At 43.2% G+C, this 26,336-nt stretch overlaps 1 pseudogene; it reads left to right on the forward strand.

The window, feature by feature from the left end:
- Positions 1-117: 117 nt before the first annotated feature.
- On the forward strand, positions 118-25,604 carry LOC125483472 (annotated as a pseudogene).
- Positions 25,605-26,336: the final 732 nt, after the last annotated feature.

Below are 26,336 nucleotides of genomic sequence, written 5' to 3' on the forward strand. Positions count from 1 at the left end.
ATTTACAATGTGAAGAAGCTGCAATTTGGTAGTTTGTGGGTTAAGAATGTGAGCAGACAGTTCTCAGCTCCCAAGTCGTTTAGTGAGAGTTTGTGAAAGTCCAAGGGGAATCTATTTATGAATACTACGCAGCGGTGGATAAAGTGTATCTCTGTCCTGGGGATATTCCCTCTGACCTCTGGCTATTTCCAGGCACAATACAGTGAGTAAGTCAAATATATTTTCCTCTTGTATTATCAGTGAGGAATGAATGCAACACTGTTGGAGGAGTTGGCTTTCAGCTGTGCCATTAAACAGAAGTACTGGCCTAAATTTTTGTGCATCATGATTGGCAAAATTAGAACTTAAATTGGAGAAGCATATCAGGACCACATGGAAAGTGCCAACTTGGTACCAAGCACAGCAGACTGAAGAAATCAGGAAAGCTGACGTTTCGGGCCTAGACCCTTCACGTCAGCTTTCCTGCTCCTCTGATGCTGCTTGGCCTGCTCTGTTCATCCAGCTCTACACCTTGTTATCTCAGATTCTCCAGCATCTGCAGTTCCTACTATCTCTGAAGGAATCACTTCTTTTAGGGTACCTTAGGTGCTGCTGACAACTCTCTTCCATTTCTTTCTGATGCGTCCTTAGACACTTGTGAATTGGCCAGAGGGAAAAAAAATTCACAAATATTTGTTGTTTTGCCATGAAAATGAGCTCTCCTGCTAACAGATTAAGCACCCAGCTAACGATAGTAGCTTTCCTTCCTCCACATCTGATTCAGCGCTGGTTGTGGTGGGGTTGGAGAGATCACGACCTAGCCAGCATATTGTGATCCGTCAGCGTTGCGCTGTACCGCACAAAGCCACTGCTCCCCTCACATTTGCTGGACATTTCCAGTATCATTTGTTTAAGTGGCATGGTGGCTCCCAGTGCCAGGGACCTTGTTTTAATTCCACCCTCGAGCAACTGCCTGTGTGGAATTTGCACATTTTTCCCGTGTCTGCGTGGGTTTCTTCTGGGTACTCCCTTTTCCTACCACTGTCCAAAGATGTGAGGTTAGGTGGATTGGCCATACTAAATTATACATAGAGTCCAGGGATATGCAGACTAGGTGGGTTAGCCATGGAAAATGCAGGGTTACAGGAATTGGCTAGGGTATTGGGTCTGGGTGGGATACTCTTCAGAGGTTTGGTGTTGGCTTAATGGGCCAAATGGTCTGCTTCTGCACTGTAAGGATTCTATAATCCCATAGGAAGGAATGAAAACTGTTAAAAATAAAGACGCAAACTTTTCTGTCCTGTCTCATGACATATTGCGCAACGTGCAAGCTGCATTGCGCACAGAACCACTTCCAATACAACTGCAATTTATGGCATCTCCTACAATTAGGAAAGCAAAATAACACTGAATAATCTTTCTGTATAAGTATATAGCTCAGATTTTAAGTTCAACAAAATACCCTCTTATATACATACACTGATAGATCGGCTTTGGATTTTAGCCAGATTCCCAGACCGTTGCACTGGGAGCGTGGGTTCAATTGCCATTCTGGCAACTGGTGAAACTTAAATTTAGTGAATAAATCTAAGATATAACTAGCTTCAGGTCTGCTGACTATGAAGTCAATAATTGTTTTTTGAAAGAAAACATCTGGTTCACCAATACTCCTTCGTGAAGGAGATCTGCCATCTTTACATGGTCTGGTCTACAGCCAGTCAGTTCAAGGGCAGTTAGAAATGGGCAACAAATGTTCACATAGGGTCCGTACTGTGCAGCTAGTGGTCAATTGGCCCATCTGTCTACACCGACTCTCCAAAAAGCATCCCACCCAGACCCGCATCCTCAATTAATACCAACCACATCTTTCATTTGGATAGCACCTTTAATGCAACAGAACATTCTGAGGTGCTGCCCAGGAAATTCATGAAGCAGAATCTGACAGCGACCCACGTAAAAGGATATTAGGGCAGGTGGCAAAAAGCTTAATTGGCTTTTCAGGAGAGGTTAATTGCTTGTTCAGCTGGGATCTTGTTATGCACAGACTGGAACAAAGGGACTGAGGTTGGAAGCTTGGTTATTCAAAGGTTGAAACAAGCACCTTCACTGTCTTCTGCTATAAGTAATTGGTGAATGAGCAACCTCACTTTTGCCCTCTCCCCTACTGGATCCTTGCCCACACTCTGTTCCTCACTAATACCAATGATTACACATTGCTACAACAAAGAGACAGACAGCTGAGTCAAATCAGCCTTCCTGCCTCTGTATTCGCAACACAGTAAAATTACAACTGTCAAAGACCCTTAAAATTGACCTCAGCGGTTTCTAACCAGACTTTTTGAATAAATAATCCCTGACATTGCAATAATCAAATCTAGACACCAATTTGTATCTTAAATAAATATCTTAGCAACTTATTAACAGTAAAGTAACTTTAGCAGAGCAACATTTAACAACAAAGTAATTTAATTGGTCTATGCTTTCAATCCCAAACCTTTGTTTTCAGCTCCATTCATGCAAAAAGCAATCAGACAAGCAAATGTAATTAGCAGATAAATAAAAGACATTAACAAAACTGGCTGATTAAGTGGTTTTCACAATGTGTTGTTCCACAGACATAAATGATGGTTTCTTGGTTGATTTTCTGAAGGTGTCGATTACAGTCACATTACTAGCTCACTCAGATAAAGATAGCAATATTTTAACTTTGCTTTCTAATCTCTGAGCTTCCAAGAGCTGGTATGGTGGATAGACAGGGAGCTTTCAAATTTTCATGCTGTAGCATCAACAGCCAGATTCCTTTTCGCAGAAAACACAGTGCAAAATCCAATTCAAACCCTGTCTACTCCCTGACAGTCTGACCATCTTCTTCATGGAGCCCCAGTTACTATTCAGCATCTGCCATCTGGAGTATAAGGTCTTTTCGAGACTTGCTGGAATCAATTCCCAGGTATTGACCTTGTTAATTGTCAACTTCTGTCATCAGTTTAAACATAATGCTCTTCCTTGACGAAAAAGTGTCTGTAGAACATTTTGATGAGGAACCAACTTTCAATTAGCTTCCATGTCTGGCCTCTTGAATAAACGAAAACTTGTTTGGTCTGTTTTCAATTTAACGTTAGCTGTTAGCTGCAGACCAAAAGTCATATTTAGCTCACAGTTCCCAGTTCATAGCTCCAAATCAAATTCGTTTAAAGAATAAAATATATATAACGAAAAAGCAGTGAGGGTTCTAACAACTTCAAATAAGAGGTCATTGATTGGGAAGTATTTTTGGTAATTTTCTGATAATTAATCCGATAATTTAGTTGAAGAACACCAATATTTTTATTTACACGTAGACAACCTCATATGATTCAGTTAATCAGCTGACTACTAGGATACTGGTGTGTGCTTCAATAATTCACTGGCAAATATAAGCCCTGTCAACAAGTTTCAGGTCTGCCCCACTGTGTGCTAATGAACAAACATTAACACCCAGACATTGCCAGTGATTCCTCCAATTGTGTCATAATTCTTCTTGCACAAAACTGATCTGTTTGTGGGCGATGAAGTTAACAGCTGAGCATTGAATCAAAAGCAGCCAGAGGCTGCCAACCTGTGCTGAAAGATATTTCAGTCACTCAGTTCCTGATCGCTCAGCTCTATCACTTTAGGGAGGCACAATGCAGAAACAAAAGACCTTCCAAAGGAAGGGAGGTTATGTTCAGAGCGACAGTCACTGTTGGTTATCTTTTCACACTATACTGGATCATAGGAGATCCTGTGACACCTGGGACTGGTTCCCTTTTGGGCTCATTTTTGGTGGGGAGTGCGTGTAAACTCTGAAGGGCACCACCTTTGATCAATTAGCCATTAATTATTTCTGTAAAATTTGCAAGCAAACCGCCGATTTCAGAGCCTGCCCGCCTTCTGTATTATGGGAGACAGCTTGCATCTCGAGTCCTACTCAACCTTTTCTCATAAGACAGTACTTCCACGCTCAGGATCAGCCTCCTGAACCTTCTCTGGACTGTCTCCCATGCCAGCAGATCTTTCGTTAGATAAGGGGACATCAACTGTTCACAGCATTCCAGGTGTAGCCTGACTAGTGCCTTGTATAATTTTAACAAGATTTTGCTATTTTTGTACTCCGTTCCTTTTGAAATAAAGGGCAACATTCCATTTGCCTTCCCTATTACCAACAGAGCTTGGATTCCAGCTTTTTATGACTCTCAAATCCCTCTGGGCTGTAGCTTTCTGCAGTCTTTCCACATTTAAATAATATTCAGCTCCTCTATTCTTCCCTTCAAACTGCATAACCACATATCTTCTCACATTATGCTGTATCTTTCAAGTTTCTGCCCCTTCAAGTAACTCATCTACGTTCTTTGCAGACTGTTTGTGTCATCCTCACCATTTGCCTTCCGAGCTATTTTAGTGTGATCCACAAACTAGGTGATTGTTCATTCACCTTCCTCAACTATGACATTAATATATACTGTAAATAATTATGGCCCCAGCACTGAACCTTGCAGCACACCATTAGTTACATGTTTCCATTCTAAAAATGCTCCCCTTATCCCCTTATTCCAACTATTTGTCTTCTATTAGTTAGCCATTCCACCATCTAGGCTAATAAACTCCCTGTAATGTCATGGGGTCTAATTAAGTAGCTTAATGTGTGGTACCTTATTAAGCGCCTCCTAAAAGTCCAAAATATATTGCATCTGGTGCTTGCCCTTTATCTATCCTGTGGGTTACCTCCTCAAAGAATTCTAATAAATGTCAGGCATGATTTCCCCTTCATGAACCCATGCTGAGTCTGCTCGATTATAGCATGTCCTTTTAAATTCTCTGCTATTACATCCTTTATAATAGACCCTAGCATTTTTTTCAATCACAGAAGTTAAGCTAAATGGCCTATAGTTAAATCTGCAAAAAAGACCCTGAGCTTCCAGTTGCCTGCTACTTCAACACACCACCTTGTTGCCTGGCCAACATCTCTGTCTCAGGCTTGCTGCAGTGCTCCAGCGAAGCTCAGTGTAAGATGGAAGAACAACACCTCATTTTCCACTTGGGAACTCTACAGCCTTCTGGACTCACTATCAAATTCAACAACTTTAGGGTTTGAGCTTCTGCCATGTCCTTACCCCAACACCCACAAACCAGGCCTTGTTATCACAGTCTGCTATTACACACGACATATTGTTAGCCACTAACCATCCCCAGTAATAGCTATTCATCCTCCTAACCTGATTGTTATCCACTCCTTTGTCTGTCCAACTGTCCTTCTCTCTCTTTGGGCTCTATCTCCAGCTATCCTTTACTCCTTACCTGCTCGGTGCACCCCATTATCGGCAAAATAAACAACCTTTTCCTAGGTATCATCAGTTCTGGGGGAAGGTCACTGGACTTGAAACGTTAACTTTGATTTCTCTCCAGAGATGCTGCCAGACCTGCTGAGCTTTTGCTGTAATTTCTGTTTTTTGCTTGTGGCCTAAAGTTATATTTTTTGTCTCCTTCCCTTTGTAAATAAAAGGGTTACATTGACAATTTTCCAGTCCTCTGGGACTTTTCCAGAATCAAAGAACCCTTAAACAATTACTACTAGTGCATCCACTGACTCTGTAGCTACATCCCTTAAAGTCCTGATGGGAATCAGACAGCTTGAAGTTGACACATCCTGTAACAGAAAGATACAACAATAATTTGAATGGGGCAACTAACCTTTGGAGACACAACTTGCAGTCACTGGGTGACTAGTCGGCAGGTGTATTGTGCAGGCCTGTTAAAAAATAGATAAATGAAAAAAAAAACTTCCTGATTTACTTTGAAGTGTGTTGTGTTAGCGAATAGCCAGAATTTCTGTCCACATCAGTATTGATTACTGCCACAAGGGAGAGTGGCTTGATTGTTATTAATTAATGTGTTACAAACAAGAATTGGAATAGTGACAAGGAACCTCTCCTCTCATTTCAGGGACCGATTGTTACAACTAATCCCTATGGGTTCCAAGCAGGTGGAGCCTCTGATGTGGAGCCTCTGATGTGGCACAGTGGTTCAGTGGTTAGCACTGCTGCCTCACAGCACCAGGGACCTAGGTTCAATTCCACCCTTAGGCAACTGTCTGTGTAGAGTTTGTACATTCTCCATGCATCTGTGCAGGTTTCTACCAGGTGCTCCAGTTTCCTCCCACAGTCCAAAGATGTGCAGGTTAGGTGGATTGGCCATGCTAAATTACCCATAGTGTTCATGGATGTGTAGATTAGGTGGGTTACTGGGAAAAGGGTGAGGGCAATGGGTTTGGGTGGGATGCTCTGAGGGTTGGTGTGGACTTGTTGGGCTGGAGGGTCTGATGAACTGGTGGAGAAAGAGTGGATAGGTTACAGAATGTTTTTGTGTGACCAAATCAGCATTTGTCATGTAGAATTGAAATTCTGATGTTTGCTGTATCTTTTCTTGACAAGAATAAGTAAGGTGGGGCTTCTGAATGATCTGCGCCGGTATTATCAGGCTCATTGTCTATGTCCAAATAGGATTGTGTGCAGTAGCCTGTTATTAAGTTGGATCATAGGAGCATTGTCAGATACTAGTGCTTGACACCAAGTGATATGACATTAGGACAGAACAATAAGCAACATTTCTGAAGAGAATTCTGAAAGTCCAATCTAGTTATATTATGTTGTATTGCAGGGGAATTGAATGCAATAGTAGGGAGGTTATGCTTTGAGGCATTGGTGAGACTGCATCTGAAGTATTGTGTACAGCACTAGTCACTTTACGTATAGAAGGACGTTAATACATTGGAAGCAGTTCAGTGAGGGTTTACTCGACTAATACCTGGAATGAGTGGAATGCCTTTTGAGGAAAGGCTAGATAGGCTCGAGCTATACACTCTGTGGAGCTTACAAGAGTCAGAGATGGCTTAATTGAAACATATAAGATCCTGAGAGGTCATAACCAGGTCAATATCAAAAGGATGTTTCCTTTTGTGGGAAAATCTATATCTAGGAATCATAGTTTAAAATAAAGGGGTGCCCATTTGAAATAGAAATGAGGAAACATTTTTTTCTCTCAAAGTATTGCGAGTCTTAGAAATTCCCTTCTTCAAGAGACAGTGGATGCATAATCTTTAACAATTTTTAATGGCAGAGGTAGATAGATTCTTGATTACCAGGGGGATGAAAGATTATTGGGGACATGCAGGAATGTCGATGTAAGGTTAAAATCAGATCAGTAGTGATCCTATTGAATGTCAGAGTGGCCCTACCTTTTTTCCTTATTTGCATATTGTCCCCGCATCATTATAAACAAGGACAAAATTCTATTTTTATTTGTATAGTGGAGCTTCCTTGCACTTTGAAATATGTTCTCTAAATCAACGTTCTTGGGCAGGATTTCAAATAAGCCAAAGTCTTAGAGTACTGTGTAGAGTTTATGGCTCTGTGTGGAAATAGGTTGATAAATGTTGCAGATAAGGGTGATACGAAACAATCATATTATCATTGTTTCCACAATTCCCAAGGATCCATGTTGTGATACTTTGCACAGCTTGATCTATGGAGGCCGCAGATCCTGGAGGGAACTCACCCTCAGGGTGAGGTATATGCTCAGGTTCCAGTCTCAGCATTCATCACAGTCAGAGGTGAACTGAAGAAAAGGGCCATTCAGTGCAAGTGGGTGCAACTCTGAAAGACCAAGTGATTGTAATTTTTTTTAATATCTTACTGCTGTGTTGTTCTTACAGCCAGTATCAGACCGTGAGAAGGGTGCTGCTGCATCATCCTCATGCTGCCCAATGTTTGGTTATTCCCCATTTTCCAAATTGAGTGGGATATAGTCAATTCATGACAGAGATCAATAGATTTCTAGCTTTCAAGATATCTGGGGATATGGAGATAGTGCAGGAAAGTGGCAATGATTAAAAGGATCAGTTACTTGAATGGCAGAGCAGACTTGTGGGACTAAGTAGCCTACTTCTCTTATTCCCTAGGACTCCATATTTAGAAGGATTGCAGCAAATGAAAGAAGGACATAAATAAATTTACACATGGGTGAATAATTGGCAAATGAAATGCAACACAGATAAATGTGAGGAAGTACATTTTGGGAGGAAGAATAGATAACATTTCTTACCTTTACTCTTCTTTCATGGTATATGTGTGTGTCACTGCCTAGATCAGCATTTATTGCCCATTGAGAAGTTGGTGCAATTAAGGATGGACAATAAATACCACTGACACCCAAATCCCATGAAGGAATAAATAGAAAACGGTGCAAACCCAGGCAGGGTAAAGGAGATAGTAGGAACTGCAGATGCTGGAGAATCTGAGATAACAAGGTCTACAGCTGGATGAACACAGCAGGCCATGCAGCATCAGAGGAGCAGGAAAGCTGACGTTTCTGGCCTAGACCCTTCTGCTCCTCTGATGCTGCTTGGCCTGCTGTGTTCATCCAGCTCTACACCTTGTTATCTCAGGGTAGAGGAGCACAGGGATCTCTGAGAACAAATACATCAGTCATTAAAATTTGCACCACAGGCTAGCAAGACTGTGAAATTAACAAACCAAGCTCTGGACTTTATTTCTGATGGATAAAATTGAAAAGTAGGGATGTTTTGCTACACCTGTACTGAACTTTGGCAATACGAAACATAGAATGCTGTTTGGACAAACTCAGCATGTCTGGCACATAGAATCCCTACAGTAAGGAAGCAGGCCATTTGGCCCATTTAGACCACACTGACATCTCCCAAGAGCATCCTGCTCAGACCTATCCTCCCACCCCTGTAACCCTGCATTTCCAATGGCTAACCCATCTAGCCTACACATCCCTGGGCACTATGGGCAATTTAGCATGGCCAATCCACCTAACCTGTACATCTTTGGACTGTGGGAGGAAACCGGAGCACCCAGAAGAAACCCACACAGATACGGCAAGAATGTGCAAACTCCACACAGACAGGTGCCCAAGGCTTGAAGCGAACCCAGGTCCCTGGGGCTGTGAGGTATCTGTACAATCTGTCCACAGGTGCTGCCAGACCTCAGGATTTCTCCTGCACTCTCTGTTTTTCTTTCAGATCTCTAGCAACCGCTGTACTTTTGTCATGGAGTATTGCTTGTAGTTCTGTTTAGAATAAAAGACATTGAGACACTAGAGAAGCTTCAGAGGGGATTTACAGGAATAATACTAGCTATGTGTGACTTTAGATATCCAGAAATATTGATAGACTGGGTTTCTTTCCTATTGAGAAAAGGCTGAGGCCCAATTGGGGTCTTTAAAACTATGAAAGGCTTTGTTTGAGTGGAGATAGAGAGTATGTGTCTTGTGTGTGCGACAGCATAACTATAGGCCATCAATATAAGATAGTCACCAAAGAATCTAATAACGGATTCAGAAGAAGCTTCGCTACCTAAGAAATAGTGAGAAAGTGGAACTGTCTGTTCTAGAGAGTGGCTGAAGTGAATGGTACATATGCATTTAAGATGAAACTGGGCAAGCATGTGAGGGAAAAGTGTCACAATAGAGAAAGGACTTTCAAGTAGATCATAACCACTGGCATGGACTGGTCTGGTCAAATGGCCTGTTTTGTACCATGTATCCTCTACAATCCTATACAAAAATGTACTTTGCTCTTATTCATCAGCGATCTGACACAAAATATTCAAGATCTCCTGGATAGTCAGATACAGAGTGAGGATAAGCAGCCTTTCAATGCTGGAGCACACATTGGAAGAGGTAAGTCTTATCTAAGGGGAAAGAATTGAATCTTTTTCCATTTAGAACTTCAAAATCCTCCTTCACTGTTTCTCAAACACTCAGATATACCAGTGGATGGAACAAATGAAGGAAAGCTATAAGGAGTTGGTGACACTGCATTTTCTGGGGATAACTTACCAGAAACGGCCGATGTATTATCTGAATGTATTCAGAGAGTGTACTTAAATGTTCTGCTGCCTATTTTATCTCATTACTGGTCCTGTCATAACCTCCCTTACCAATAATTGTCCCAGGAATGGACTTCACCAAACAGCAGCTCAACAACCCTGTTGCATCCAGGTGACTTCAGCACTTCCCATACTTCCTACCCTTGTACCATTTCAATCAGCTTCCCAATTACTGGAATACCAGACAGCAATGTAGAGAAGCTGAGATTAAGATTTGGAATTACATGAGAGAACACATTTTTCATGTCTGTCTGGTCTCAGTTAATGGTTAGAACTGAAAGACTAGGATTTCTGCACAATTTGTGTTGAATATCCTGCACAGAAGTTGAAAATATGTTCCGCACTTTCATGCCTGGATTTTAGCTAAAATCTTGAGAGGTCAGAAGAATAAGTTCCTACTAGTGGCACCATGTCTCCCCATCACATCAGTGGAGAAAACAAACTTTCATTTCTTTATCCTGTCACTGAAAGGTTAGAATTCTACCTCTATTATCTACCAGCAAGATAGCTTCGGGACAGTGTACTTGGCCCAACCATCTTCAGCTCCTTTATCAATGGACTTCCCTCCATCGTAAGGTCAGAAGAGGGGATGTTTGATGATGATTGCACAATGTTCAGCACCATTTTTGACTTCTCAGGGACTGAAGCAGTCCGTGTCTAAATGCAGAAAGACCTTGGCAACATTAGACTTGGGTTGAGAAGTCGGAAGCAATAATCACGTCACACAAGTACTAGGTAATGACTATCTCCAACAAGAGAGAATCTAACCATTGCCCCTTGACATTCAATTGTATTACTATCATTGAATCCCTACTATCGACATCCTGGGTGTTATCATTGACCAGAAACTCACCTGGACACACCACATAAATACAATGGCTACAAGGCCAGATCAGAGGCTAGGAATCCTGCAGTAGTATCTTGCTGCTTTACTCCCCAAAGCCTGTCCACCATCTACAAGGCACAAGTCAGGAGCATGATGGAGTACTGTCCACTTGCCTGGAAGAGTGCAGCTCCAATAACACTCAAGAAGCTTGACAGCATCCAGGACACTTGATTGGCCCCACATTTACAAGCGTCCACTCCCTTCACCAGCAACGCTTAGTAGCTGCAGTGTGTACCACCCACAAGATGCGCTGCAGAAATTGACTAAGGCTCCTGAGACAGCACCTTCCAAACCCACGATCACCAACATCTAGAAGCCCAAGGGGTACAGATACATGGGAACGCCAACAACTACAAGTTCTCCTTCAAACCACTCACCATCCTGACTTGGAAATATACTGCTACTCCTTCAGTGTTGCTGGATCAAAATCCTGGAATTCTGTCACTAACCGCATTTTGGGTCTACCTATAGCAAAAATGACTGCAGAAATTCAAGAAGGCAGCTTACCACAATCTCCTCCGGGGCAAGATAGAGATGGCCAAAATCACCCACATCCCATGAATGAATTAAAAACATAAAAATGTAGAATTAGGAGTTGAGCAGACCATTTGGTCCCTTGAGTCTGCATTGTAATTCACCATGATCATCGTCAATTTTCGGCTTCAAATCCATGTTCCTGCCCATGCCCAGGTCACTTCATCCCCTGAAAGACCAACAGTCTATCAATCTCAACCTTAAATAACTCAATAAAGGGGCATCCGTGCCTTAGTTCTAAATGACTGATCCCTTTTCTCTTTTCCCTTCTGTAATTGCTTGATGCACCTGTATGATGACTTTTCTGTTTTTCTTGAATGACAGTGTTTTGTCTCGGTAGTTAGACGTTAGGAAGATGGAGAGAAGATTGCTTCATGGGAGCCTGTTGCAGGTGTATTCATTCATGACAATATCAGTAGGAGACCATTGCACAGCCCTTTGGAAACGATGTCCTGCCTTCACATTGTGGACACTGTTCATTGTGTTCTGTGTTATTATCACTGTGCTAAATGGAATGGATTCAGAGCAGAGTTAACAACTCAAGACTGGACATCCACGCGGTGTTGTATGTAACCATAATCTGTAACCTCATGGCCTAGCATTTTTGAAACACAAGTTCTTTGATCCTCTTAAATCATTTAATAGAAATGTTCATGGAACCATTTTAAGATACCATTAAGACAACAGTTATCATCCAGACAGCAGCAAACGTAAAGCCTATAACCATGCCATTCATGTCCTCTATAATGGTTCCTCCAGCCCAGATACTTGTCTCTGAGGGGACACTGGAAATTTTCACCTACCACATTTCTGTCATTCTATCCCACTGGTACCAGAGTCTTCCTTACACATCATGCTTCCTCCTTTGGGATGCTGTGATCCCAATCACCCCACGCAAACTGATGTCAGAACCAGTGGTCCCTTCATCTTCCGTCTGTTTTGTTTACAGACCAGTAGAAAATCCAACAAACACAAGAAGATTATCTGGATGGATTGTGGAATTCATGCCAGGGAGTGCATTGATCCTGCTTTCTGCCAGTAGTTTGTGACAGAAGTGAGTGTCTCCTTACTATAGACCCGCAACAGAAATGTTCAAATTCCAACCCTCTGAATATTCTCAATATTGGAGAGGCTAAGTCTCAATGAATAGAAATGAAGATCCAGACTGAATGACAAATAAACCTAGTTTCAGAATGATGTAAATGTGTGCAATGAGTAATAGAGTGAATCTTTCTTGTGTAGCTTGCAATCTCACAAAGGGTATGTTGATAGAAATTTTAGGGTCACAGATATTGCCAGCTCAAGTAGACAAAGTGGGCTGCTCCTTATAGAAAAGCATTACTTTGAAACCTTAAGGTAGTCTGCTTAGACTAATCATGAGAAATACAAGAGCGACTAATAACAATAAAATATTATTAACACATAGAATTATATCCAATAAATTAATATCTATACATGATGAGAAATGTCAGCAGTGCTGAGGAGTGGAACACTTGCTGATTGTTGAAACATAGAATCTCCAGTCATTGATAGCACTACTTGCAATCAGAATGAAGTTTCCTGAGGAAAATGTGTCAAACATTTTTAAGCTTCTCTTTTTATAATCTAACTTTGTGTGTGTACCAGGTATTACAGTCCTACACTGCAGATCCTCAAACAATCGAAACCTCCAGTACATTGATTTTTACATTCTACCAGTTCTGAATATCAATGGTTACATTAATTTCTGGACTACAATAAGTACAATCCCAGATCATGCATTATTACTTTGCTGGCACAAAATACTTTGAATGGCAATTCGGTGGAACGTGTCACAGTATATCTCACCATTCCCGTGTGCGTTCATCAATCGCCTCAACCTCTCCACCCCTCTCACCCACTCCAACCTCTCCCCCGCAGAACGTGCAGCCCTCCGCTCCCTCCGCTCCAATCCCAACCTCACCATAAAACCCGCGGACAAGGGAGGCGCAGTTGTAGTATGGCGCACTGACCTCTACATCGCCGAGGCCAGACGCCAACTCTCCGACACCTCCTCCTACCGCCCCCTTGATCATGACCCCACCCCTGAGCACCAAACCATCATCTCCCAAACCATCCACAACCTCATCACCTCAGGTGACCTCCCACCCACGGCCTCCAACCTCATCGTTCCCCAACCTCGCACTGCCCGCTTCTATCTCCTTCCCAAAATCCACAAACCTGAATGCCCTGGTCGACCCATTGTCTCCGCCTGCTCCTGCCCCACCGAACTGATCTCCAACTACCTGGACTCCATTTTCTCCCCCTTGGTCCAGGAACTCCCTATCTATGTCTGTGACACCACCCACACCCTCCACCTCCTCCAGAACTTCCAATTCCCCGGTCCCCAACACCTCATCTTTACCATGGACGTCCAGTCCCTCTACACCTGCATTCCCCATGCAGATGGCCTTAAGGCCCTCCGCTTCTTCCTGTCCCAGAGGCCCGATCAGTCCCCCTCCACTGACACCCTCATCCGCTTAGCCGAACTCGTCCTCACCCTCAACAACTTCTCTTTCAATTCCTCCCACTTCCTACAGACAAAGGGGGTGGCCGTGGGTACCCGCATGGGCCCAAGCTATGCCTGCCTCTTTGTAGGCCACGTGGAACAATCCCTCTTTCGTACCTACACCGGCCCTAAACCCCACCTCTTCCTCCGTTACATTGATGACTGTATCGGCGCCGCCTCGTGCTCCCACGAGGAGCTTGAACAGTTCATCCACTTCACTAACACCTTCCACCCCAACCTTAAGTTTACCTGGACCATCTCTAACACCTCTCTCTCCTTCCTGGACCTCTCTGTCTCCATATCGGGCAACCACCTAGAAACCGATATTCATTTCAAGCCCACCGACTCCCACAACTACCTAGAATACTCCTCCTCCCACTCACCTTCCTGCAAAAATGCTATCTCCTATTCCCAATTCCTTCGCCTCCGCCGCATCTGCTCCCAGGATGAGGCATTCCACTCCCGTACATCTCAGTTGTCCTCGTTTTTCAAGGACCGTAACATCCCCCCCTCGGTGGTCGAGAACGCCCTCAACCGTGTCTTCCGCATCTCCCGCACCTCATCCCTCACCCCGTCCACGCAATAAGAACCAAAAAAGAATCCTCCTCGTCCTCACGTACCACCCCACCAACCTCCAGATCCAACGCATCATCCTCCGACACTTCCGCCATCTGCAATCCGACCCCACCACCAAAGACATCTTTCCCTCCCCACCCTTATCTGCTTTCCGGAGGGACCACTCTCTCCGTGACTCCCTTGTCCGCTCCACACTCCCCTCCAGCTCCACCACACCCGGCACTTTTCACTGCAACCGCAGGAAGTGCTACACCTGCCCCCATACCTCCTTCCTCACCCCCATCCCAGGCCCCAACAAGACTTTCCACATCAAGCAGATGTTCACCTGCACATCTGCCAATGTGGTATACTGCATCCGCTGTACCCGGTGTGGCTTCCTCTACATCGGGGAAACCAAGCGGAGGCTCAGGGACCGCTTTGCAGAACAGCTACGCTCGGTTCGCAATAAACAACTGCACCTCCCAGTCGCGAACCATTTCAACTCCCCCTCCCATTCCTCAGACGACATGTCCATCCTGGGCCTCCTGCAGTGCCACAACGATGCCACCCGAAGGTTGCAGGAACAGCAACTCATATTCCACTTGGGAACCCTGCAGCCCAATGGTATCAATGTGGATTTCACAAGTTTCAAAATCTCCCCTCCCCCTACCGCATCCCAAAACCAGTCCAGCTCGTCCCTGCCTCCCTAACCTGTTCTTCCTCCCACCTGTCCCCACCTCCCACCTCAAGCCGCATCTCCATCTCCTACCGACCAACCTCATCCCGCCCCCTTGACCTGTCCATCCTCCCTGGACTGACCTATCCCCTTCCTAACTCCCCACCTACACTCACCTTTACTGGCTCCATCCCCACCTCTTTGACCTGTTTGTTTCCTCTCCACCTATCCTCTCCTCTATCCATCTTCTATCCGCCTCCCACTCTCTCCCTATTTATTTCAGAACCCCCTTCCCCTCCCCCTTTTCTGATGAAGGGTCTAGGCCTGAAACGTCAGCCTCTCTGCTCCTATGATGCTGCTGGGCCTGCTGTGTTCATCCAGCCCTGCACCCTGTTGTCTCACCATTCCTGTGTTCTTTTTCTAACTCTAGGACCGCTTATGGAGAAAATCCATGTCAAAACAGCACTTGTTTGGGTACTGATCTCAGCAGGAATTGTAAAGCAGAATGATGCAGTAAGTGGAATTCCTACATCTTCTGCATCTAGCTCCAAATGTCTGTACATCAGTGTTGTATATGGTAATGATTCTGTAACAGTTAATGTTTTGAAGCAGCATGAAACTCCATCCAATCTGACAATGTCTCATAGTCTTTCGGGGAGGAGTGGCCTAGCCCAAAGTCCTATCATGCTGTTGATAGAATCTGTAATTGTGCTTAACTAGTCAATATAACTTTTACCTATTGCTGTCATGCAGCAGGCTACATCTCGTGAAAGACACGTGTCTCTTCCCTTTAAGATTCGATAATGGCTTATCCTCCACTATTGCTAATAGGACTATCTCTTTCACCATGGTTATGTCCATGCTTCAGATGTTCATTAAGAGGGAGTATGCAGTGTTCACTGGCACGGTAAAGGCAATTAGAGACCGATGGGCACCACAGGGGCTGGAGTGCATTGAAGGGGCCAAACAGCCCACACTTATTTTCTATCACCCTTGAGAACAAAATTTTGATTTCATTTCGGTAAGTGTCCATTCCAGTTTTGCAAGGCTTTTGGCCGTTTGATTTTCTTTTCATTACAGTGCCTCATCAAAGGCTTGTCTAACCTGATTAAAGTTTTATTTTAAAAGATGAGAGAAAAGGATTATGAGAGCTCTTGTAGTGCGATAGTACCCGTCCATACCTTGGAGCCAAAAGTAGTGGGTTCAAGTCCTATCTGCAGCAGAGGTGTGTCAATCATGCAGGTTGATTAAAAATATCTAGGAAAGAGGATGGCTGGCAGCACTCTACCCCAACCATGAGCCACCAGTAGCTGGTACCATGACATAGAGCATACGCTGGAATCTGAACTAAAAACAAGAAATCACTCGGAATAATCAACAAGTTTTTAATTACACTTAAATAAGATCATAGACGATAAGACCATAAGAATTAGGAACAGTAGTAGGCTATTCAGCCCCTCGAGCCTGCTCCACTCTTCAGTACTATCATGGCTAATCCAACACTTCTCACATCCACTTTCCTGCTATTTCCCCATAACCCTTGATCCCCCTGCTGATCGAGAAACTACCTATTTCCACCTTAAATATACACAAGGAGTCTGCCACCATAGCTCTCTGTGGCAACGAATTCCAAAGACTCACAAAACTCTGAGAAAAGAAATTCCTCCTCATCTAAGTGCTAAACTGGCACCCCTTTATTGTGAGACTGTGCCCTCTATTACTAGACTTACCCATGAGGGGAACTTCCTCTCAGCATTTACCCTGTCAAGCCCCTTAAGAATCCAATATGTTTCAATGAGATCACCTCGCATTCTTCTAAACTCCAGTGTACAGAGTCCCAAACTGTTTACCCTGTGCTCATAAGACAATCCCTCCATATCAGGGATCATCCTAGTGAACCTTCTCTAAACTGCCTTCAACGAAACAATATCTTTCTTTAGATAAGGAAACCAAAGCTGCTCACAGTACTCCAGATGCGGTCTCACCAGCACCTTGTACATTTGCAGTCAGACTTCCCTACTTTTATTCTCCAATCCCCTTGAAATAAGGGCCAACATTCCATTAGCCTTCCTGATTACCTGCTGTACCTGTGTGCTAGCTTTGCGTTTTATGCACAAATATCCCCAAGTCCTTTTGTGTTATAGCTTTCTGCAGTTTTTCCAAAAGGAATAACTTCACATTTCCCACATTATATTCCATTTGCTACATTTTTTCCCCACTTGCTTAACCAATCAATATCTCTCTGTAAACTCTTTGTATCCATCTCGCAACTTACCTTTTCACCTATTTTTGTGTCATCTGCAAATTTGGTTATCGTGCATTCATTTCATTTCTTCAAGTCATTAATATATATTGTAAACAGTTGTGCTCCCAGCATTGATCCCTGTGGAATTCCACTGGTTGCAGGTTGCCAAACTGAAAAGACACGTTTATCCACACTTGCTGTTTCCTGCTCATTAGCCAGTAGTCCATCCATGCCAATGTATTTCATCCAACACCATGATTTCTCCATCTATGACTTAACCTTTTGTAAGGTATCATGTCAAATGCCTCCTGGGAGTCCAAATATAACATATCGACTGGTTCTCCTCTATTCACTGTGGTTGCGACTTCCTCAAAAAACTCAAATAAGTTAGTCAGACACGATTTCCCTTTCATGAGGCAATACTTACTCTGCGTGATTAGGTTATGATTTCCCAAAAGTGCTGCTTTTACTTCCTCAATAAATTGATTCCAAAATTTTTCCAACAACAGATGTTATGGTTAATCAGCCTATGGTTATCTGTCTTTTGGCCTCCCTCCCTTTTTGAATAAGCTTGACACATTGGTAGTATTCTAATTCTCCTGTTTTTCTCCAGTATCCAAGGATTTCTACAAAATTACAATGAACTCATTGATTATCTCTGTAGCTACCTCTTTTAGATCCTAAGATGCAAGTCATCAGGCCCAGGAGACTTATCTGCCATTAGCCCCATTAGTTTGCTTAATACTACTTGTGATGGTGATGGTACTTAATTCCTGATGCAAAATATCTGTCTAAACTCCTTTCTAATAACCCACTATTATTTTTACATGCTCCTATTATTTGTTGATTTATACACTTTCTTACAGTGTGGCTACTGTTTGTGGGCCTATACGCTACTCCTACCAGTGCCTTCTTTCTCTTGCTGTTACTTACATCCACCCAAATGGACTCCTCATCATCCAAGCTTAAAACATCTCTCACAATTGCCCTCTTTTCATCTCTTTTTAACAGTGCTACCCCGCCATCTTTTCCTTCCCTCCTGTCGTTCCGATAGGTCACCTAGAGTTATAGAGTCACACAGCACAGAAACAGATCCTTCAGTCCAATCGGTCCATGCTGAGCATAATCCTAAACTAAACAAGTCCTACCTGCCTGCTCCTGGCCCATATCCCTCCAAACTTTTTCTATTCACGTACTTATCCAAATGTCTTTTAAATGTTCTAATTGTGCCCACATCCACCACTTCCTCAGGAAAGTTCATTCCACACGTGAACCACCTTCTGTGTAAAAAAATTTGCCCTTCATTTTTTTTTAAATCTCTCTCCTTTCGCCTTAAAAATGTGCCATCTAGTCTTGAAATTCCCCAATCCTAGGGAAAAGACAACCACCATTAACTCTGTCTATACCCCTCATTATTTTATAAACTTCTATAAAGTCACCTCTCAACCTCCTATGCTCCAGTGAAAAGTCCCAGCCTATCCAACCTTTCTTTACAACTCAGCAACATCTTGGTAAATCTCGTCTGAACCCTCTCCAGCTTAATAATATCCTTCTGTAGTGATTGAAACACAAGGTCCGTGATTGGAGTTGTTGACCTCAGCCAATCAGGAAACCCTGGCTGACCAATATAAATAGGGGATTGTCATTATGGCCGACTGCCTGTCCCTCTTCTGTGGTTACATCCACGCCCAGACGTCCCTGGAGTAGGAGCACGCAGTGTGCACTGGCGCTTTCGATGCCTTTCGGGAGAGGTGGGCCCTGCGGGTTGTGGAGTGCTTTGTTTCGCCTACAAACTCTATTTCAATTTGATCCCTACCTTTCCCCTCACTTTTTCTTTCACGTAAGCATTGCCCCTGTAGGGGTTCTGCTTGATACTGATGCTTTGCTGATATGGGTGATTTTCCTGGTGGTGGTGTGTCTAATAAAGTTATTTGCACACCTGGTGTTTTTTCTTACTGTAAATAAAAAGAAGAAAAAAATATAAACAAGGGATTCAGAATTTCCTCTGTTCAGGGGACTGACTTGGAGCTGGCTGGCTACAGCCAGTGTACTGTGCACAAGTAAATAAAGGGTGGCTTGGTGATGGTATACCTGCCTCTGTACAGTTATTTCACCTTCCTATAACTGGGCACCCAGAACTGAACACAGTATTCCAGATGAGGCCTCACCAATGTCCTGTACAACCTCAATATGGCTTCCCAACTCCTATACCCAAAGGACTGAGCAATGAAGGCAAGCGTGCCAAACACGTTCTTAACCACCCTATCTATATGTGATGCAAACTTCAAAGAATTATGTACCTGCATCTGTAGGTCCCTCTGTTCTACAACACTACCCAAGGCTCTACCATTAATTGTATAAGTCCTACCCTGGTTTGTTGTACCAAAACGCAATACCTTGCTTTTATCCAGATTGAATTCCATCTGCCATTTTTCAGCCCATTGACCCATTTGATCAAAACCCCTTTGTAATCTTAGAAAATCTTCTTCACTGTCTACTATGCTAATTTTGGTGTTGCCTGCAAACTTACTAACCATGCCTTCTATATTTTCACCCAAATCATTTATAAAAATGACAAACAAATGAGGACTCAGAACCAATCCCTGACTCTAAGCATTTGACAGTTACCCCTTCATTCCCATTGGCTTCAATTTTGCTAACATTCCTTGATGTTGCACTCAGTAAAGGGTCGCCTTTGTGTCAAGAACACTTACATAGAGCCTAGGCAGCTCAGTACACAGCCACCAATGGTTGAGTAATATAGACAGCATTCACAAATGTCCAGAATGGTAGGAGCACATACACCTACTTGTTGCTTTCCTTTGAAACCATGTATTTCATCTTTTGTTACAGTTATTGGAGCTTCAAGAAACTGCTGTTCAACCACTTACTGAGGTTCAGCACCTGAGTCTGAAGCAGAGACCATTGCAGATGATGCTTTTCTCTGTAACCATATAAGCGATATTCTGTGTTACCTGACCATGCACTCCTATGGTCAAATGATTCTTACCCCTTATAGGTGCACAAACTCAATGGCCAACAACCACGAGGAAATGGTGAGACATCAACATCAGCAGCTTGGGAAGGGTGGAGCTGCTGGGAGTCGATACTCGTCTACATTTAACCCAGTCACGCTGTTGATAAGGCATCAGCCTGACTGGGAAGAGGACCCTTACTTACAGTTACTTACAGCAGACATATGGGAACACCACCCCCACCTCCAAGTTCCCCTCCAAGCCACTCACCATCCTGACTTGGAAATGTATCGCCGTTTCTTCACTGTCGCTGGGTCAAAATCCTGGAATGCCCTCCCTAATGGCTTTGTGAGTCAACCCACAGCAGGTGGACTGCAGCAGTTCAAAAAGGCAGCTCACCACCACCTTCTCAAGGGCAACTAGGGATGGGCAAGAAATGCTGGCTAGCCAGTGACACCCACATTCTATAAATGAATAGAAAAAAAAGAGTTAATGCACTCTGGAAACTGCCAAATCCTGGTAAAGATGGTTATTCCCATCTGTTAAACAGATTATGAATTGAGAACTGAGTTAAACATAATGTGTAACTGCGGTACCGCTGTATCATTTAATAAGCCGAATATTCATTATGACCACTAAGAACAATGCATTGAAGCAATTAGACCAAACATTCCTGTTTGATTGAATAAATACACCTAAAAATAAGCTGATCTATTCAATCTTTCACTCAATTCAATTTTAGCAACTCACTGTGGATCACCTATGTATAATTGACTGTATTCACATTCCCTAGGAGGGTAGAATGGAACAATGTTCCTCCTTTGCAATTGCAAAAGTCAGGTGTAGTTAGGTTTTTTGTTCTCCTTATTCTTTCTTTAATTGTGGGTACCAGCAATTGTTGTCCAGTTGCCACTGAGATGAACTATGCAATGGGCAATGAAGAGTCAATCTCGTTGCTGTGGGTCTGGAGTCACAGGAAGGCCAGGCCAAAGGATGGCAGATTAGTGAATGAGATAGGTTTTTACAACAATCAATGGTAATCATTGTGGTCACCAATATTTATTTCTAGCTTTAGAATCCAGATTTATGAATATGGACAGAGAAATGGGAAGAAAATAATTAAAAGTTTTACTGTAAAAAACATTCAATATTATCCTGTGATCATCCTCTTCACCATTTTCGAGGTGAATGTTGGCAAAAGGCAGCTGATGCTTTGTACCAGAAGCTTGGGACAGAATATAGAGTTGGACCCTTTTCAGAGGTTCTCTGTAAGTTTATCCCTCCTCAAATTTTATTTTTATTTCAGTTACTAATCCTACCTTTCTTCAGTTGTTGCTCACTCAGCTGGGTGACACTACTTGTGGACTGATTTTTAGCCAAATCAGAATCACGGTGAGTTGGTAAGTTGGATACAAAATTGGCTTGGGCAAAGAAGACAGAGGGTAGTTGTGGAGGGATGTTTTTCTAACTGTGACCAGTGATGTTCTGTGAGGATTGGTGCTGGGATCTCTGTACAGATTTGGATGAAAATGTAGTTGGTCTGATTAGCAAGTTTTCAGACGACACGAAAATTGGTGCAGTTGTGGATAGTGAGGAAGGTTGTCAAAAGATACAGCAGGATATAGATCAGTTGGAAAGGTAGGCAGAGAAATGGCAGATGGAGTTTAATCTGAACAATCATGAGCTGATGTATTTTGGGAGGTCAAATACAAAAGGAGTATAACAGGTAAGGCAGGTGGGTTTACAGCCTGGATTAGTACACGGGACTACGATGTGGTAGTCATTACAGAAACTTGGTTAAGAAAAGGGCAGGACTGCTCGCTCCATGTTCCAGGATTTAGATGTTTCAGACATGATAAAGAAGGATGTAAAAGGGATGGAGGAGTTGCATTACTGATTAAGGAGCATGTCATAGCTGCACTATGAGAGAACATCTTAGAGGGCTCATCCAGCAAGGCCTTTTGGGTAGAACTCAGAAAACAGGAAGATGTAAGCATGATGATGAGGTTACACTACAAGCCTCCCAGTAGCCAGTGGAAATGAGAGGAACAGATATGTAAGCCGATTGGGGAAAGTTATAACAACAACAAGGTTGTTGTAGGGGGTAATTTTAACTTCCTCATATTGATTGGGGCAGAATTTGTTAGGTACATTCAGAAAGGCTTCGTGAAACAACAAGAAGATAGACCAATGAGGGAAGGGGGTCGTACTCAATGTTATGTTGGAGAATGAGCTAGCCAGGTGATCGACATTTCAGTGGGGGAATATTTTGAGAACAGCAATTATAATTCCGCACGTTTCAAGATAATTATGGATAAAGATAAGAATGATTCTGGGGTGAAAGTACTAAAGTAAGTACTAAATGAAAGTACTAAATTGGGAGAAGGATAATTACAACAGTATTAGGCAGGAGCTGGAGAAATTAGGTTGGAGGTGGCTGTTTGAGGGTAAATCCACATCTAATATGTTGGGAGTCTTTTAAAGGCCAGTTGATCAGAGTTCAGGACCAGCATGTTCCTGTGGGGATAAAATATAAGGATGGCAAGTCACTTTGAACCCGTATAAGACTTTGGTTAGGCCTCATTTGGAGTATTGTGCGCTGCTCTAGTCGCCACCCTACAGGAAGGATGTGGACGCCTTGGAGACGCTGCAGAAGATGTTTACCAGGATGTTACCTGAATTGGAGTAAGACCATAAGACCATAAGATATAGGAGCAGAAATTAGGCCATTTGGCCCATCGAGTCTGCTCCGCCATTCAATCAACCTCAACCCCATTCTCCTGCTTTCTCCCTGTAACCTTTGATCCTCTTGATAATTAAGAACCTATCTATCTCAGTCTTTAACGTACTCAATGACTTGGTCTCCACAGCCTTCTGTGGCAGTGAATTCCATAGATTCACCACTCTCTGGCTGAAGAAGTTTCTCCTTATCTCCATTCTAAAAGGTCTTCCCTTTATTCTAAGGCTGTGTCTTGGGGTCCTAGACTCTCCTACCAATGGAAGCATCTTCCCAACATCCACTTTGTTCAGGCCATTCAGGATTCTGAAAGTTTCAATTAGATCGCCCCTCATCCTTCTAAACTCCAATGAGTATAGTCCCAGAGTCCTCAAATGTTCCTCATATATTGAGCTTTCCATCCCTGGGACCATTCTCGTGAACCTCCTCTGAACCCACTCCAGGGCCAGTACATCCTTCCTGAGATATGGGGCCCAAAACTGCACACAATACTCTAAATGTGGCCTGACCTGAGCCTTATAAAGCCTCAGGAGTACATCCCTGCTTTTATATTCAAGTCCTCTCAAAATAAATGCCAACATTGCATTTGCCTTCCTGACTACTGGCTCAACCTGCAAGTTTACCTTGAGAGAAAAGTGCATGACTTCACATTCCCACATTGTACTCCATCTGCTCAACTTCTTTACCCACTCTCCTAACCTGTCCAAATCCTTCTGCAGCTCCCCCACCTCCTCACTACTACCTGTCCCTCCACTTATCTTTGTATCGTCTGCAAACTTAGCCAAAATGCCCACTGTTTCTTCATCTAGATGATTAATGTACCAAGTGAAAAGTTGTGGTGCCAGCACTGACCCTTGCAGAACACCACTCGTCACCAGCTGCAGAGACGATGGACAAACTTGAGTTGTTTTTGCCAAGGCATCAGAGGCTGAGGATCAACCTGATAGAAGTATATAAAATTATGAGATGGATAGTCAGAGTCCTTTTCCCAGGGAGGAAATGTCAAGTAGGGGGCATAGGTTTATGGTGAGAGGGGGAAAGTTTAAAGGAGATGTGCTAGGCAAGTTTTTTTTATCCAGGTGGTGGTAGGTACCTGGACCGCGCTGCCAGGAGAGGTGGTAGAAGCAGATACAGTAGCAGCGTTTAAGTGACATTTAGACACATGAAGGGGCAGGGAATACAAGGATATAGACCACGTGTAGGCAGATGGGATTAGTTTAGAATAGCATAATGGTTGGTGCAGGCATGGTGGGTTGTTCCTGTACTGTACTGTCCTATATTCTATTGCAAAGTGAACCAGAACAAGGGTCTGAGGTATCCACAGTCAAGATGTAATAAATGAGAATTTTGTTGAGAATAGCTAGAATGAGGAGAATTAAAATCATTCCCTAAGGATTGTGGCACACTTATAGGTGGTCCCTACAGAAGTAAGTAACTTTAAGATTGATGTGTTTTATAAGGAAAAGTCTTGGGAGGAGTAAAGAGTAAAACAATGCCTACCATAGTGGGAAGCGATGTCCTAGTGGTATTATTGCTGCACTGTCAATCCAGAGACCGGGATAACATGGTGGGGACCTGGGTTTGAATTCCACCATGGCAGATGGTGAAATTTGAATTCAATAAAATATCTGGAGTTAAGAATCTAATGATGACCATGAATCCATTGCTGATTGTCAGGGGGAAAATCCCCCAGTTCACTAATATCCTTTAGGGTAGGAAACTGCCATTCTTACCTGGTGTGGCCTACATGTGACTCCAGAACCACAGCAATGTAGTTGACTCTGAACTGCCTTCAGGGCAATTAAGGATGGACAATAAATGCTGCCTAGCCAGTGATATCCTCATCCTATTAAAAAATAAAGGGAAAAGAACCCAATAGTCATATCTTATAGTGTTAAGACATTTTCCCGTGTTTAATAATAATATACAATAAAGTTTGGTTTCATTAAAAGTGTAGAACTATATTGCATAGTTCAATCTGTTAAAATGTGGCCCTATTTTACAGACTATGCTGCTGGCATATCTTGTGACTGGCTAGCTGACAGGGGTGGCATAGTGGCTCAGTGGTTAGCACTGCTGCCTCACAGTACCAAAGACTTGGGTTTGATTCCAGCCTTGGTTAACTGTCTGTGCAGAGTTTGCACATCCTCCCTGTGTCTGTGTGGGTGTTCTGGTTTCCTACCATAATCCAAACATGTGTAAGTTAGGTAGATTCACTTTGCAAAATTGCCGTATAGTGTCTAGGGTGGGATACTATTCAGAGGGTCAGTGTGGACTTGATGGGCTGAATGGCCTGCCCCCACAATGTAGGGATTCTGTGAGCTGACCCTGGGATTGACTTTTCATACATACTCAAACTCTGAGACAATGGGACCTATAATTTCATTCTCCCAGAGGATCAGATCCAAGCTGCCTGTGAGGAAACTATGGCTGCTGTGATGACCATCATCAAACACAAACATGACAAACATTTCCCAAACCCCTCTCTGCCTATTGTAGCTCTGTGTTCCAGTATATTGGTCCCCAGCTTCTTAATATGTACTTTGTCAAATAATTCCTAGAACCCAGGGGTAAGACCAAAGGAATGGGAGGGTGGGTTGGGGAGATGGCATTGTTGAAGGGTGATGTTGAGGTGGAGGAATGGGGACTCAAACACATATAGTCATAGATTCATTGCAGCACAGCAAGAGTCCACCTGGCCAATCGAGTCTATGACAGCACTTTCTAGAACAATCCAATCAGCCATAGCTCCTGGCTCTATTGCCATAATCCAGAAGTTTATTTTGCTCAATTTCCTGTAAATTCCATTTTGAAATCATTGGTCATCTTCTGATATCCTCATTACCAGTCCCACTTTGTAAAAGAGATCCTTCGTCACCACCCCCTACCCCACATCTCTTCCTTAGCCCTACTGACATCATAAAATAGAAATGGCATTTCTTTGTCATTATCATATACAAATCTGTTTCCCCTGAAGAGGCCAACCCCAACTTTTCCAAGCTAACCTTGTGGCTCAAATCTCTTATCCCTCAAAGCATTCTGGTCTAGCACCTCTGCACCCTCTTAAGGACTCTCACATCCTTGATAAACTGTGGTGACTTAAGCTGGATGTAATACCCTATTTAAATCCTAACCGTGACTTCATAAAGACTCAGCATAACTTTCGTGCCTTTGCATTCAATATCTCCATACTATTGATAAGGCGCAACGTCCTATCTACCTTGCTAATTACTCTTTCAGTATGCCCAGTGACCTTCAAAGATCCATACACTTGAACCCCCAAGGTCCCTCAA

Source organism: Rhincodon typus, chromosome 7, assembly GCF_021869965.1.
Source record: "Rhincodon typus isolate 14 chromosome 7, sRhiTyp1.1, whole genome shotgun sequence".
NCBI classification, from domain to species: Eukaryota; Metazoa; Chordata; class Chondrichthyes; order Orectolobiformes; family Rhincodontidae; genus Rhincodon; species Rhincodon typus.